At 45.2% G+C, this 14,062-nt stretch overlaps 1 protein-coding gene across 3 annotated transcripts in view; it reads right to left on the bottom strand.

Moving 5' to 3' along the window:
* The window catches only part of MYLK2 (myosin light chain kinase 2), an 86,601-nt gene that overhangs the window by 57,816 nt on the left and 14,723 nt on the right, over positions 1–14,062 (bottom strand). The gene's annotated exons all lie outside the window — the stretch shown is intronic.

The following is a 14,062-nucleotide window of genomic DNA, read 5'->3' as shown; positions in this document are numbered from 1 at the left end:
GATCACAGCCGGAGAACTACATAGCCTAAAGACAGAGAGGGAAATCTAAACTGCCCCAGAGCAGACCCCAAAGCAATAGGCAGCCCCCAACATATAATGACGGTGAAGCAAAATGAAAAAACCTTCACACAGATAGAAAGATAGGCTGAGTAAATGATGGGGCCCAAGCTAACTAAATAGGACAGAATAGAAAAGCTGCTGTCTGCAATCCACCAAAACCCTCTCAAAAACAAGAGCCAACAGACTGATAGGGAAAAAGGCCCTGAAGACGCTAGGCTTCAAAAAGACTATATCAGTACTCAGGTATTATCTGAAGACAGAGCAAAAAGGAAATCAGCTCACCCAGCAGGGAAAGGCAGAAATCCAGAAAAACAAGGAAAAACAAAACAACACAAATGCAAAAAATAGAGCAGAAAACTTAGCTTTTGAGGAGGAGGAATCAGACTGGTCTCCAAGAATCCCTCAGAGTAATCACCCGCAAGGCAGAAGGGTGTCGGCTGCCTTATATCCAGTCAGCAATCCCAGTCACCCAGTCATCATCATTCTGCTCAGGTGCTTTGTAATCAGCCTCACTACCTTCCTTCACCAGAAGAGGGAGTTCATCAGACCTCAATGGTGAAGGGGAAAATGAACTCACAACAGTACCTCCCCCTTGAGGAGGGGTCACCGAACCCTCATCCACGCCACCAGGGCGATCAGGGTGAGCCCGATGAAAGGCACGCACCAATCTTTTGGCATGAATATCAGAGACCCAGGAATTATCCTCCTGACCATAACCCTTCCACTTAACCAAATACTGGAGTCTCGGTCTAGCCAGACGGGAATCCAGTATCTTCTCTACCTCATATTCCATGTTACCTTCAACTAATACAGGGTCCGGAGGTGGCAACCCCAGGAACAACTGGTTCAACAAACCTCTTCAACAAGGACTTATGAAACACATTATGAATTTTAAATGTGACAGGAAGAGCCAAACGAAAAGAGACCGGATTAATAATCTCCATAATCTTGTAAGGTCCAATAAATCTAGGCTTAAACTTAGGAGAAGCCACCTTCATAGCGATATTTTTTGATGATAACCAAACCATATCACCAACCTTAAACTGGGGACCAATGGTCCTATGTCGGTTGGAAAACCGCTGGGCCCTTTTCCTGGGAGAGAGATAACTTATCCACCACTTGGTCCCAGATCTGGTGCATTCTCTCCACCACAGTGTCAACACCTGGGCAGGCAGAAGGCTCCACCTGCCCTGAAGAAAATCGAGGATGAAACCCAAAGTTACAAAAAAAAGGTGACATCAAAGTGGCAGAACTAGCTCTATTATTTAAAGCAAATTCGGCCAAGGGCAAAAATGAAACCCAATCATCCTGATCAGCGGAAATAAAACATCTCAAATACGACTCCAAGGTCTGGTTTGTTCTCTCCGTCTGCCCATTGGTCTGAGGGTGAAAAGCAGAGGAGAAGGACAACTGAATTCCCAGCTTGGAACAGAAAGTCCTCCAAAATCTAGACACAAATTGAACTCCTCTGTCAGATACAATGTTCTCAGGAATCCCGTGCAAGCGATCCACCTGTTGCAAAAACAGGGGCACCAACTCAGAGGAAGATGGCAACTTAGGGAGTGGTACAAGATGAACCATCTTAGAGAACCTATCACAAATCACCCAAATAACAGTCATTCTCTGAGAGACAGGCATATCAGAGATGAAATCCATTGAAATATGGGTCCATGGCCTCCTGGGGACCGGCAAAGGCATCAACAACCCACTAGAGCGAGAACAAGGTTTAGACCGGGAGCAAGTCCCACAGGACTGCACAAAATTCCTGACATTACGAGACAAGGCGGGCCACCAAAAAGACCGACTCACCAGATCTCTAGTACCAAAAATACATGGATGACCAGCCAATGCAGAGCAATGAACTTCAGACATCACTCTCTTCTTCCACTGGTCAGGAACATACAACTTTCCACTGGGACAACGCTCAGGTTTGTCCTCCTGGAACTCTTCCAGAGCACGTCTCAAATCGGGCGAGAACTACCCCTTCGCCTAAGATGGTAGCAGGCTTGGTCACCACAGGAGAATCAGCAAAGAAGCTCCTAGAGAGGGCGTCTGCCTTGACATTCTTAGTGCCAGGAAGAAAAGAGACCACAAAATCAAAACGTGTAAAAAACAAGGCCCACCTAGCCTGTCTAGGGTTCAAGCGTTTGGCCGACTCCCAGGTAAATCAAATTCTTGTGGTCAGTGAGGACCACGACTTGGTGTTTAGCTCCCTCCAACCAATGTCTCCACTCCTCAAATGCCCATTTCATGGCTAACAGTTCCCGATTCCCCACATCATAGTTACGTTCAGATGGAGAGAACTTTCGGGAAAAGAAAGCACAGGGATTCATTCTAGATGTTACAGGATCCTTTTGGGACAGAACAGCTCCTGCACCAATCTCAGAAGCGTCCACCTCTACCTGGAACGGGAGTGAGACATCAGGTTGCCGCAAAACCGGGGCAGAAGTGAATCTTCGCTTCAGCTCCTGAAAGGAAGAAACAGCCTCCGGAGACCAATTCAACACATCAGCACCCTTCTTAGTCAGATCAGACAATGGCTTGGCAATACTAGAAAATTTTGCTATAAATTTCCGATAAAAATTGGCAAAACCCCAAAACTTCTGGAGGGCCTTCAAAGAAGTGGGCTGAACCCAATTATAAATGGCCTGTACCTTGGCGGGTCCATTTCAATAGTTGACGGAGACAAAATAAATCCCAAAAATGAAATCCTCTGTACCCCAAAAAGGCATTTCAATCCTTTGACATACAGGGAATTCTCCCTCAAGATCCGGAACACAGTCCGAACATGTTCCACATGAGAATCCCAATCCTTGGAGATCAAAATATCATCCAGATAGATAATCAAAAATTTATCCACAAAGTCTCGGAAAATGTCGTTCATGAAGCACTGGAAGACAGAAGGGGCATTAGTGAGCCCAAAAGACATCACCAGGTACTCAAAATGTCCCTCCGGAGTATTAAACGCCGTCTTCCATTCATCCCCATGCTTAATGCGGATAAGATTATACGCCCCCCTGAGGTCAAGCTTGGTAAACCAGCAAGCACCTTTAACTCTGGAGAATAGATCCGAAATCAGGGGTAACGGATACTGATATTTAATAGTAATTTTGTTGAGGGCACGATAATCAATACAAGGCCTTAATGAACCATCCTTTTTGGCCACGAAAAAAAACCCGGCACCTAAGGGTGAAGAGGATGGTCTAATATGGCCCTTCTCCAACGCCTCCTTAATATAGGATCGCATAGCCTCGTGCTCGGGTACAGATAAATTGAAGAGCCGACCCTTAGGAAATTTACACCCCGGGCTCAGTTCAATTGCACAGTCATAACTCCTATGAGGAGGCAAAGACGCAGACTCATTCTCACTAAATACATCATAAAAGTCCGCCAAATAGTCAGGAACATCATGCGACTGAGGAGAGGTGGAAAAAAACGGAGCCTCACTAAGGGCACACCGACAACCCCAACTCACCACAGACACAGATTTCCAATCCAAAACTGGATTATGAATTTGCAACCAGGGAAACCCCAGAACAATGGTATCATGCAAATTATGCAACACCAAAAATCTGCAATTTTCTTGATGGTCTGGAGCGACCCACATTACCACCTGGGTCCAAAACTGAGGTTTATTTTTCGCCAAAGGAGTAGCATCAATCCCCCTCAAAGGGATAGGCATCCGCAGAGGTGTCATCGGAAATCCACAACGTTTAGCAAAATCCAAGTCCATTAGATTCAGGGCTGCTCCCGAATCCACAAAAGCCTTGGCAGAAAATGTGGACAGGGAGCAGATCAGAGTAATTGCCAGAAAAAAATTAGGTTGAACACCACCCACAGAAAACGTGTGTGCAAAACATTTTTCTCGTTTAGGACAGACAGAAATAATATGCGAGGCATCTCCACAAAAAAAACACAGCTTATTACGCCTTCTGAACTCCTGACGTTGCTCCCTGGACAAAACTCTATCACATTACATAGGTTCAGACACTTGTTCAACAGGTGGCAACACCTCTCGTGCAGTCCTGCGTTCACGTAAACGCCGATCAACCTGAATGGCTAATGACATAGAATTGTCAAGATCAGAGGGAACAGGAAATCCCACCATAGTATCTTTTACGGCTTCTGACAAACCCTTCCGAAAGAGAGCTGCCAAGGCATTATCATTCCAGGTAGTAAGGACCGCCCACTTTCGGAATTTTTGACAGTACAATTCTGCAGAATCTCGACCCTGGCTCAATGCCAACAGGGTCTTTTCAGCCTGATCAATAGCATTAGGTTCGTCATACAACAATCCCAAGGCTTGAAAAAATGCGTTCACATTAGTCAGAATAGGATCATCTGGTTTCTAAGAAAACGCCCAATCCTGGGGATCGCCACACAGCAAAGAGATGACAATTTTAACCTGCTGCATGAAGCTCCCTGACGAGTTAGGCTTCAAGGCAAAAAATAATTTACAATTATTTTTGAAATTCAAAAATTTAGACCGATCCCCAAAAAACACATCAGGAGAAGGGATCTTTGGTTCAGCAGCATGTGAATGAGCAAGGTAGGCGGAAATTCCCCGCACTTCCGCAGCGAGCTGCTCTACACGATCAGACAATTGCTTTATCTCCATTGAGAGAAAAAAAAATTCCCCCTACGTCCTCAGAGATATAGAGGAAAAAATATACACACTTTTTTTTTTTTACAATTCTTTCCTGCTATTGAGTACCCTAGGATCTGCGGTATGGCGGGTGATTCTGTTATGAGGCAAAAACAGAAATACTAGCTAAGTCCAGAAAACCAGAGAAGTTGGCAGCTATCGGATTGCAGACCCCTGAACCTATCAACAACAACTAGCAGTAGCCGTGGGGGGTTCCTACGGTGCCCTAGACCCCTCGATCACAGCCGGAGAACTACATAGCCTAAAGACAGAAAGGGAAATCTAAACTGCCCCAGAGCAGACCCCAAAGCAATAGGCAGCCCCCAACATATAATGACGGTGAAGCAAGATGAAAAAACACTCACACAGATAGAAAGATAGGCTGAGCAAATGATGGGGCCCAAGCTAACTAAATAGGACAGAATAGAAAAGCTGCTGTCTGCAATCCGCCAAAACCCTCTCAAAAACAAGAGCCAACAGACTGATAGGGAAAAAGGCCCTGAAGACGCTAGGCTTCAAAAAAGACTATACCAGTACTCAGGTATTATCTGAAGACAGAGCAAAAAGGAAATCAGCTCACTCAGCAGGGAAAGGCAGAAATCCAGAAAAACAAGGAAAAACAAAACACAAATGCAAAAAGTAGAGCAGAAAACTTAGCTTTTGAGGAGCAGGAATCAGACTGGTCTCACCCGCAAGGCAGAAGGGCGTCGGCTGCCTTATATCCAGTCAACAATCCCAGTCACCCAGTCATCATCATTCTGCTCAGGTGCTTTGTAATCAGCCTCACTACCTTCCTTCACCTGAAGAGGGAGTTCATCAGACCTCAATGGTGAAGGGGAAAATGAACTCACAACATCATCCCCTGCAGCATTTCGCTGCTCCCTGCTCCTTCAGGCCGGAAGTGAGGTCAAAGACGGAAGTCCCAAAATGAGACGCTCCGTGCCGGAGTTCTGTTGTTTTGGCCTACAGACCTCCGGCACAGAGTATCTACACTACACCAAAATGTTTTATCCTCGGCTAGAGATGGGCGGACCCCTGCATGTTCGGGTTCAGTCGAACAGCTTAAAAAGTTTGGGTTTGGGTACCAGAACAGTATCCAGACCCCATTCACTTGAATGGAGGCTCGAACATCCAGTGTTTGCCGCGCTGTCATGTGCGAGACAGCGCGGCAAACACCGTTTCTGATCGGTGGTGAAATCATCCCCCCCCGGTCAGAAAGCAGCGGTTCCCATGCTGTCAAAAGACAGAGTGAGCGCTCAGCTGTGATCGGAGGTATAAGGCTAAGGTCACACTTGCAACTGCAATGCGAGTCTCTCGCCTCAATACCCGGCACTCAGGACCGGAGTGTGCAGTTGCATGTCTTTCTTTCCAGCTGAATGCTTCGGTCCGAACCGCTGGCGACAGTGCAGGGTATTGAGGCGCAAGTTTCTCACATTGCAATTGCAACTGTGACCATGGCCTAAAAGTTTACCTCCGGCCACTGGTGTCAGCTGATGGGACAACAGCTCCCATCATCCAACACCTGCAACTGCTAATTACAGTGAGAGCAGGAGCGGCGGATGGGAGCATTCATCAGCTGCTTCTGTGCTGTAAATAAATAATTAAAAAACAAAACTGTCGTGGGTTCCCCTGTATTTTTTTATAACAAACCAGGCAAATCTCACAGCTGGGGGCTGCAACCCTCAGCTGTCAGTTTCAACAAGGTTGGGTATCAAAAATAGAGGGGTCCCCACTCTGTATTTTTAATTATTTAAATAACTAATTTAAAAAAAATGGTGTGGGGTCCCCCCCATTTTTGACAACCAGCTTGCTAAAGCTCACAGCTTGGGGGCTGGAATTCTCAGGCTGGTAAGGGGCCATGGATATAGGACCCCCCAGCCTAAGAATAGCAGCCCACAGCTGCCCAGAAAAGGCACATCTATTAGATACACCAATTCTGGCACTTTGCTCAGCTCTTCCCGCTTGCCCTGTAGCGGTGGCAAGTGGGGTTCATGTTTGTGGGATTGATGTCTCCTTTGTATTGTCAGGGGACATCAAGCCCACAGCTTAGTAATGGAGAGGCGCCCATAAGACACCTATCCATTACTAATCCTATAGTTGTATGGTAAATAAAGACAGTCAGAATCAAGTATTTTATTAGAAATAAGATTAAACACAGGTTTTAATTTTTATTTAAATGCCTAATTCCACAGAATCCCTCGTTCTCCTGTAATAAAACTAAAATAAAAAAAGAACAACAATATACCATACTTGTCCATCGTTCTGTCCCATGCCTTAATCCATGTCTGGGGGAAAAACCTAGACGGTGCTAAGATGCGACTGTCCAGACTGAGAACCATTGGTGACTGAGCGACTGCGAGCGCAGCCTCAGTGACCAGTGGTGACGTAATCAAGGTTACATCCGGCCACTGAGGCTCTGTTCCCAGCCGGGTTGAATTGCGGTGACCTCAGTGACATCCCGGCTAGCACCGTAAGAGCTTTTCTCACAGTTTTTCTTTATGGACCTGGCTTTGTTCACTCGGCACAGTCATGGGAAACAGAAAACGGCCTTCCCCAAAGTGTTTGGCCGGAGTCACACTGGCGATTAAATCGGACGATTGCAATGCGATTAAAAATCGCATTGCATTCGTCCCAATGTTATTCAATGGTGCTGCTCCCATCATGCGCTTTTTTTATCGGATCCGTTCCTCGGACCGAGACAATTGCAGTATGCTGCGATTGTCACCGATTTTCGGATCAGATTCGCCAGTGCAAGTCTATGGATGCGATTAAAAATCGCATTGAAAACGCACCACACGTGTGACTTGCGATTAAATCGCAAGACTTCTCCAGGTCAACAGGAAAGAGCATCAGGCATTGGCATTGGATGTCAATTTGATGCTTAGATGCGAATAAAATCGGTTCATCACCGGAAATTCTGATGACAGACGGATCCCTGGACAAGAAATCTTTGTGCGATTTCGTACCGTTAAAATCGGTCCGAATTTTTAATGGTTGTGTGTGACTCCAGCCTTTCTCTCAAAGTTGGAAGCTACAGTTGTCCTCAATGTCTTGGTATTCTGAAGCATTGAGATTCTACAGCAGGCACAACACAGTCAAGCAGGTAACGTTCTCCTGACACTCGTCAAACCCAGATTTGTCCATCAGGTGCCAGTGTGATCCATCACTGCACAGAACACGCTTCTGCTACGCTATTGGCATTGGAATTGTTGTTAGTGAAGTAAGACTACATGCAATGAAGCTCCAGATGCACAGTAACTTGTGCTGGGCTAGTTGTTGGATTTTATACAGCAGTTACACTGAGATTTAATGTAAATTCCTAAATTCAATGATTGAAGGGAATATGTCACTGGGATAAACTCTCCTAAGTCGTCTATATGGTCATGTAGGTCTTAAGAAGCTGAATAAATGTATGCTTTGATATCTGCGTTTCAATGTTTTATTCCAGATAAACCCTTTTTTTTTCTTGTATATAAATGAGCTGTTAAGATCTATGGGCCGGACATAGATCTCCCCAAGAATCTGCCTCCAGAGATTATTTTAAATGAAAGTTTGAGACATGTAATGACTAACAATCTGCTCTCATAAGGCACTGCAGTGAGATCAGAACTAACAGTAGAGCAGAGCTAACACAGTACAACTAAATCAGTAGCATAGCTACTGGGGAGCAGAGGGGGCGGTCGCCCTGGGCCCCGTGCTCTGAGGGGACCACCCGGAGCTACATTACTTTAACTTTACAGTAGTGATGCAGCAGTTTCACTCTGCTGTACAGCAGGGAGACTGGATCTCCCGGCACTGCCACGCGACCCATCATCACAAGTTCAACTGCATTGGCTGGATGATGAAACAGTTGAAAGAAATGATGTGAGAGGGAGCAACAAGCTCGGAGCGGGCATTTAGTGCAGCGGGGGAATGAGGAGGAGAGATGAGTATTGTACTTTTTTATGGGGAGTGCATTATACTATATGGAAGCCTATGGGGAGTGCATGATACTATATGGAGATATGGAGGCCTATGGGGAGTGCATGATACTATATGGAGGCCTATGGGGAGTGCATGATACTACAGGGTGGGCCATTTATATGGATACACCTAAAAAAAATGAGAATGGTTGGTGATATCAAGTTCCTGTTTGTGGCACATTAGTACATGGGACGGGGGAAACTTTTCAAGATGGCTGGTGACCATGGTGGCCATTTTGGATCCAACTTTATTTTTTCCAATGGGAAGAGGGTCATGTGACACAAACTTAGAGAATTTCACAAAAAAAAACAACGGTGTGCTTGGTTTTAATGTAACTTTATTCTTTCAGGAGTTATTTACAAGTTTACGACCACTTATCAAATGTGTCCAAAGTGCTGCCCATTGTGTCGGATTGTCAATGCAACCCTCTTCTCCCACTCTTAATAATAATAATAATAATCTTTATTTTTATATAGCGCTAACATATTCCGCAGCGCTTTACAGTTTGCACACATTATCATCACTGTCCCCGATGGGGCTCACAATCTAAATTCCGTATCAGTATTGTCTTTGAAATGTGGGAGGAAACCGGAGTACCCAGAGGAAACCCACACAAACACGGGGAGAACATACAAACTCCTTGCAGATGTTGTCCTTGGTGGGATTCGAACCCGAACTCCAGCGCTGCAAGGCTGCAGTGCTATCCACTGAGCCACTGTGCTGCCCAGATCATGTAACAGATTGCTACTTCTACCTTACAAATGTAAAAGGATATTCAGCAAAGAACAAGAAATCAATAGAAGATCCTAATCTTCCTTCAGCCATAAGACCAGTGCCATACGATGAAAGTCTTCGTGTTCCAAAACCCCCCAAAGTATGGACAATGGAGGACAACGAAGATAACAATGTCAGTGGAAAATGAAACTGCTACAGACCCAGACTTTGAGCCTTCTACATCTAATCCACATCTGTTCAGTCAAGCTGATCTGAGAGATTTGGTCAGAGATTTGAAATTATCAAAGAGGCAACACACTGATAGCAACACCGCAGAAGATATGCTAGCAGAGGCTTCCAGTATCTGTTTCAGATGCTGCACATCTCGTATCTTCACAGCATAGACAATTGCCTTCAGATGACCCCAAAGATAAAAGGCTAATGGGGTCAGATCAAGAGACCTTGGTGGCCATTCAATTGGCCCACGATGACCAATCCACTTTCCAGGAAACTGTTCATGTAGGAATGCTCGGACTGGACACCCATAATTGATGGTATTGTGTGGTATATGGGTCACAAAGATAGTGGGGCCATTTCATCAATGGAAACTTCAATGGCAGTAGATATCTGAAATTGCTACATGATAATGTGTTGCCCTCTTTATGCACTGAAGATGCTACCAGGAGACAGGCCAGTACACCAGGAGACGTGGATTGGGCCGTAGGAGGGCAACAACCCAGCAGCAGGACCGCTACCCCCGCCTTTGTGCAAGGAGGAACAGGAGGAGCACTGCCAGAGCCCTGCAAAATGACCTCCAGCAGGCCACAAATGTGCACGTCTGCACAAACGGTTAGAAACCAACTCCATGAGGATGGTCTGAGGGCCCGACGTCCACAGATGGGGGTTGTGCTCACAGCCCAACATCGTGCAGGACACTTGGCATTTGCCACAGAACACCAGGATTGGCAAATTCGCCACTGGCGCCCTGTGTTCTTCACAGATGAAAGCAGGTTCACACTGAGCATATGTGACAGACGTGACAGAGTTTGAAGACGCCGTGGAGAGTGATTTTCTGCCTTTAACATCCTTCAGCATGACCAGTTTGGCAATGGGTCAGTAATGGTGTGGGGTGGCATTTCTTTGGAGGGCCGCACAGCCCTCCATGTGCTCGCCAGAGGTAGCCTGACTGCCATTAGGTACTGAGATGAAATCCTCAGACCCCTTGTGAGACCATATGCTGGTGCGGTTGGCCCCGGGGTTCCTCCTAATGCAGGACAATGCCAGACCTCATGTGGCTGGAGTGTGTCAGCAGTTCCTGCAAGATGAAGGTATTGCAGCTATGGACTGGCCCGTCCGTTCCCCAGACCTGAATCCGACTGAGCACATCAGGGACATCATGTCTCGCTCCATCCACCAACGTCAAGTTGCACCACAGACTGTCCAGGAGTTGGCGGATGCTGTAGTCCATGTCTGGGAGGAGATCCCTCAGGAGACCATCCACCGCCTCATAAGGAGCATGCTCAGGCGTTGTACAGTAAGGAGGTCATACAGGCACGTGGAGGCCACACACAATACTGAGCATCTTTTCCTTGTCATGAGGCATTTCCACTGAAGTTAGATCAGCCTGTAATTTGATTTTCCACTTTGATTTTGAGTATCATTCCAAATCCAGACCTCCATGGGATATTAATTTCAATTTACATTGATAATTGTTATGTTTTATTGTTCTGAAAACATTCCACTATGCAATGAATAAAAATTGCAACTGGATTATTTCATTCAGAGATATCTAGGATGTGGTATTTTAGTGTTCCCTTTATTTTTTTGAGCAGTGTATATAGAGGCCTATGGGGAGTGCATTATACTATAAGAAGGCATATGGGGAGTGCATCACACTGTATGGAGGCTTTTGAGGAGTGCATTATACTATACAGGGTATGGATAGTATTCAGACCCTTTTACATTTTTCACTCAGTTTCATTGCAGCCATTTAGTAAATTCAAAAAAGTTCCTTTTTTTTCTCATTAATGTACTGTATACTCTGCAACCCATCTTGACTGAAAACAAACAGAAATGTAAAATTTTTTGCAAATTTATAAAAAAAAACCTGAAATATCACATGGTCATAAGTATTCAGACCCTTTGCTCAGACTCTCTTATTTAAGTCACATGCTGTCCATTTCCTTGTGATCCTCCTTGAGATGGTTTTACTCCTTCATTGGAGTCCAGCTGTGTTTAATTAAACTGATAAGACTTGATTTGTAAAGGCACACACCCGTCTATATAAGACCTCACAGCTCACAATGCATGTCAGACCAAATAAGAATCATGAGGTCAAAGGAACTGGCCAAGGAGCTCAGAGACAGAATTGTGACAAAGCACAGATCTGGCCAAGGTTACAAAAGAATTCCTGCTGTACTCAAGGTTCCTAAGAGCACGGTGGCCTCCATAATCCTTAAATGGAAGAAGTTTGGGACCACCAGAAGTCTTCCTAGACCTGGCCATCCAGCCAAACTGAGCAATTGTGGGAGAAGAACTATGGTGAGAGAGGTAAAGAAGAACCCCAAGATCACTATGGCTGAGCGCCAGCGATGCAGTAGGGAGATGGGAGAAAGTTCCACAAAGTCAACTATCACTGCAGCCCTCCACCAGTCGGGGCTTTATGGCAGAGTGGCCTGACAGAAAAATCTCCTCAGTGAAAGACATATGAAAGCCCGCATAGAGTTTTCTAAAAAACACATGAAGGACTCCCAGACTATGAGAAATAAGATTCTCTGGTCTGATGAGATGAAGATAGATCTTTTTGGTAATAATTCTAAGTGGTATGTGTGGAGAAAACCAGGCACTGCTCATCTCCTTCCCAATACAATCCCAGCAGTGAAACATGGTGGTGGCAGCATCATGCTATGGGGGTGTTTTTCAGCTGCAGGGACAGGACGACTGGTTGCAACTGAAGAATACATGAATGCAGCCAAGTACAGAGATATGCTGCTTGAAAACCTCTTCCAGAGTGCTCTGGACCTCAGACTAGGCCAAAGGTTCACCTTCCAACAATGACCCCAAGCACACAGCTAAAATAACAAAGTATTGGCTTCAGAACAACTCTGTGACCATTCTTTACTGTCCTAACCAGAGCCCTGACCTAAACCCCTAAACCAAATTGAGCAGCCTCTGGAGAGACCTGAAAATGGTTGTCCATCAATGTTCACCAGCCAACCTGACAGAACTGGAGAGGATCTGCAAGGAAGAATGGCAGTGGATCCCCAAATCCAGGTGTGAAAAACTTGTTGCATCATTCCCAAGAAGACTCCTGGCTGTACTAGCTCAAAAGGGTGCTTCTACTAACTACTGAGGAAAGGGTCTGAATACTTATGGCCATTTGATATTTCAGTTTTTCTTTTTAATAAATTTGCAAAAATTTCTACATTTCTGGGTTTTTTTCAGTCAAGATGGGGTGCACTGTACATTAATGAGAAAAAAAATGGACTTCTTTTTGCATTCACCAAACGGCTGCAATGAAACAAAGAGTGAAAAATTTAAAGGGGTCTGAATACTTTCCATACCCACTGTATATAGGCCTATGAGGAGTGCAGTATACTATATAGAGGCTATTAAGGGGGCCATCATACAGTGTGGGAGCTAATGTGGGGTCTTTGTACAGAGTGGGGGCCATCATACACTGTGGGAGCTAATGTGGGGTCTTTGTAGTGTTGGCGCCATTAAACAGTTTGGGTGCTACTAAGGGGTTAGTGTACTGTATAGGAGAGTGGAAATGTACGGGGGGGAGACTTGGGACATTATTAAATGCTAAGTGGGCACTTATTGTTATAGGGGCACTCAGAGGGAATTATTACTTTCTAGAGGGCAAAATATAGGCACTATTTTCTAGGACACTTTCACAGGGCATTAATATATTCTAGAAGTTTGTTTTACCATCTGGAGGACACACAGCAGGTGCAGTAATAGGGACACATACAGCAGCAGCGGCTCAGCATTGGGGTATCAGGTGCAGTAATAGGGACACATACGGCAGCAGCAGCTCAGCATTGGGGTATCAGCAGGATATGGAGTTTGTGCAGGTTGGGGATAGATGTGGACAGTGTCTGTAATGTGAGGAGTCAAATATATCTTTGTTGTAATCTCTGCAGACGGGTCATAGCTGGAGAAGTTGTCATGTCGGTCTGGGCCATATAAAAAAAACAGTGAACAATTCCATCAGAAAGGACATAATCTGTAAGTCACCATCTATAACTGTGCTGTAATCACATGTTCTGCAGCACTGGTATCTACCACTATATGGTGACCATATTGCAGTAATATCAGTGTAGATCTTTGTATAGAGATTTTTATTAGTATCATCGCTGTTATCTGCTGAGGTTCTCCTCCACTATAGGGTGCGCCACCATAGTTGTAATCAGGGTTATCTGGTTAGGGGCCCACTCAGAAATTTCACCCCCCGAACAAAAACCCCTAGCTACGCCTCTGAGTACAGAGCTGAACCTTGTCTTATTAAAACCCTTTGCAGCAGCCCTTGTCCTCTTATAATGCTGGTAGGGCTGTGCCTGATTATAACCAACACAGTAATAATAATAATCTTTATATAGCGCTAACATATTCCGCAGTGCTTTACAGTTTGCACACATTATCATCACTGTCCCCGATGGGGCTCACAATCTAAAT

The sequence above is a fragment of the Dendrobates tinctorius genome, unplaced genomic scaffold (assembly GCF_039654945.1).
Source record: "Dendrobates tinctorius isolate UK_male_01 unplaced genomic scaffold, ASM3965494v1 ptg000065l, whole genome shotgun sequence".
Classification (NCBI taxonomy): Eukaryota; Metazoa; Chordata; class Amphibia; order Anura; family Dendrobatidae; genus Dendrobates; species Dendrobates tinctorius.
Note: the sequence above shows the minus strand (reverse complement) of the source record. Positions and strands in the feature narration are given on the sequence as shown.